The following is a 3,573-nucleotide window of genomic DNA, read 5'->3' on the forward strand; positions in this document are numbered from 1 at the left end:
TATCTGTTTAGATAACTGCTATCTTGTCTAATCCAATTGTGCATCCATATTCTTGTTAGCATTTTTAGTGTCTTGTAGTATCTCTTTAAATTTTGCTAACTGTTTTGTTATAAAAAGAAATTGCTAATTGAGTTCAACAACTTGTTCTGGAGGACTAAGTTCAGTGGATACTGCTTTAGCCTCTTCTTTCATGGATGACTCACTACTTAGTACAGATGCTGATTTCTAGCAACTGTATCAATGAGCTCTTGAGCCTCTTCAATTGTCTTTCTCATATGTATAGATCCACCAGCTGAGTGGTCTAGAGACATCTGGGCCTTTTCTATAAGCCAGTAATAGAAGATGTCTAACTACACCCACTCTGAAAATATTTCAGAGGGGCATTTCCTTAGCATCTCTCTGTACCTCTCCTAGGCATTATAAAGAGATTCATTATGCTCTTGTTTAAAGCCTTGGATGTCCAGCCTTAGCTGTGTCATCCTTTTTGGAGGAAAATATTGATTCAGAAATTTGTCTGATAACTGTTTCCATGTTCTTATGCTTGCTGTGGGTTGGTTATTTAACCACCTCTTAGCTTGATCTTTTACAGCAAATGGAAACAGTAATAATCTGTAGACATCCTGATCTACTTTTTTATCACGTACTGTGTCAGCAATTTGTAAGAATTGTGCCAGAAACTCAGTAGGTTCTTCCTGTGGAAGACCGGAATACTGGCAATTTTGCTGCACCATGATAATGAGCTGAGGATTTAGCTCAAAACTGCTAACTCTGATGGGGGGTATACAGATACTACTCCCATATGAAGCAATAGTGGGGTTAGCATATGACCCCAAAATTCTTCTGGACTGTTCATTTCCACTTAGGTCCATGATGATAAAAGGGAAGTGATGTGGATTATACAATAAAAATTTTCTCTCTCTCTTTTTTTTTTTTTAAAACCGAAATTAAAAGAAGATGGAATAAAATAAAATAAATGAAAAATTGAATATAAGTTCGAAAATTAGAAGAAAAAGAAATAAAATAAAATTGAAAACTAAATTAATTAATTAATTAAAAAGATTCGAAAAAGATGTGGGTGAGATTTTTTGAAAAATGAAGAGAGAGAAATTGGTTAGGAAGTTTTTGAAATAGATATGTCTTAAAATTAAAGATACTTGTATGAAAATAAATAAAAGAAAAGATTTGAAAAAGATTTGATTTTAAGAATTGAGATTAGAAAAGATAAGATAAGTTAGGTAAGAGAAGATAAGGAATTTAAATTAAAAAGTTTTGAAATTTAAATTTTATATTTGAAAATTAAATTTTGAATTTTGAAATTTGAATTTTGAATTTTGAATTTCGAAAAAATCAACAATATAAGATAAAGATTTGAAAAAGATATAAATTTTTAAAAGATTTGATTTTTAGATTTGAAAATTAAATTTTGAATTTTAAATTTTGAAATTTGAAATTTGAAATTAAAATTTTGAATTTTGAATTTTGAATTTTGGAATTTGATTGAAATTCAAAATTTGAATTTGAAATAAGATAAGATAAGATTTTGAAAAAGATATGATTTTTGAAAAAGATTTGAATTTTGAAATTTTAAAACTAAGATAAGATAAGATATTTTAAAATAAAAATCTAAATTTTTAAATGAAATTTTTGAAAATTCAATTAAATAAAGAGAAAAGATATTTTTGCATTTAACGAGGAAAGAGAAAAACAATAAAATGACCATAGAATTTTTAGATCAAAACAAAGAAAACAAACAAGAAAACTTTGGAAATCTTTAAGAAAATAAAAACACAAAGGATACCAAACTTAAAAATTTTTATACCTTGGACACTAATAATTCGAAAATGCACAAGAAAAACAAGGAAAGACACAAAACAAGAAAAACTAAAGATCAAACAAAGAAAAATAAACAAGAACAACTAGAAGATCAAGAAAGAACTAAGAACATAAAAATTCGAAAAATTGGGAGAAAAATAAAAGCATGCAATTGACACCAAACTTAAAACATGAAACTAAACTCAAACAGAAGACTAAATTATGAGGTTATTGGTTTTTATTTATTTATTAAAAATTTCAAAAAGGAATTTAGAAAAATAAAACAAGGATTTTTAAAAAATTTAACAAGAACAATAGTAAAAGACTCAAAGACAAATCACAGATTAATAAAAAAAAATAAAAAAAAATTTTGAAAGATTTTTGAAAAGAAAATAAAAGACTCAAATTTAGTGACTCTAAACCAACCAAAAAGGTAAATTCTTCCTAATATAAGCAACAAGATGAACCGTTAGTTGTCCAAACTCGAACAATCTCGGGCAACAGCGCCAAAAACTTGGTGCACGAAATTGTGATTACACTTTTCACAACTCCGCACAACTAACCAGCAAGTGCACCGGGTCGTCCAAGTAATACCTTACGTGAGTAAGGGTCGATCCCACGGAGATTGTCAGCTTGAAGCAAGCTATGGTTATCTTGTAAATCTTATTCAGGAGATTAATGATAAGATTGATTTTGTTTATGAAAAATAAATAACATGAAATAAATGGTACTTGTGATTCAATAATGAGGAACAGGTTGAGGTTCCGGGGATGCTCTGCCGTTTGAATTTCTGCTTTCCTACTGTTTTTTTCTCCAAACATGCATGGCTTCCTTCAATGGCAAGCTGTATGATCCTCTCTGATGAAAAATACCAGGCACGGTCTCTGCACGGCTAATCAACTGTCGGATTTCTCATTTCAGATGAAAAATACCAGGTATAGCTACCGCATGGCTAATCATCTGTCGGTTCTCACTAGCATCGGAATAGGATTTCTCTATCCTTTTGCACACTGTCACTGCGCCCAACATTCGTGAGTTTGAAGCTCGTCACAGTCATCCCTTCCCAGATCCTACTCGGAATACCATAGACAAGGTTTAGACTTTCTGGATATCATAAATGCTGCCAATTGGTTCTAGCCTTTGCCACGAAGGTTCTGATCTCATGGACTCGGTCCGTGGACCAGAGACCCAAGAGATACGCACTCAAGCTGTCACCAATGACTACGTTAAGCTCAGATAGAAATGAGGTGATTGTTAGGCACGCATTCATAAATTTGAGAATAAGGATGAGTGTCACGGATCATCATCTTCTCCATATTGAAGTACGAGTGAGTATCTTAGAATAGAATCAAGCGTGATTGAATAGAAAACAGTAGTAATTGCATTAATCCATTGAGACACAGCAAAGCTCCTCACCCCCACCTATGGGGCTTAGAGACTCATGCCATCAAAGATACAATATGGAATGTAAAAATATCATGACTTACAAAATGAATCCCTAAAAGTAGTTTTTATACTAGACTAGTAACTTAGGGTTACAAAAAATGAGTAACTAGGTGTAGATAATGCAGAATTCCACTTCCGGAGCCCACTTGGTGAGTGTTTGGGCTGAGCTTTCAAGCTTCCATGTGCATATGCCTCAAATTGGAGTTAAACGCCACCCTGGGTGCCAAAATGGGCGTTTAACGCCAAGAAGTGTGCCAGTTCTGGCGTTTTACGCCAGAATGTTTCTGGCTAGCGTTTAATGCCAGTTTGGGCCAT

Source organism: Arachis ipaensis, chromosome B07 (genome assembly GCF_000816755.2).
Source record: "Arachis ipaensis cultivar K30076 chromosome B07, Araip1.1, whole genome shotgun sequence".
Taxonomy (NCBI): Eukaryota; Viridiplantae; Streptophyta; class Magnoliopsida; order Fabales; family Fabaceae; genus Arachis; species Arachis ipaensis.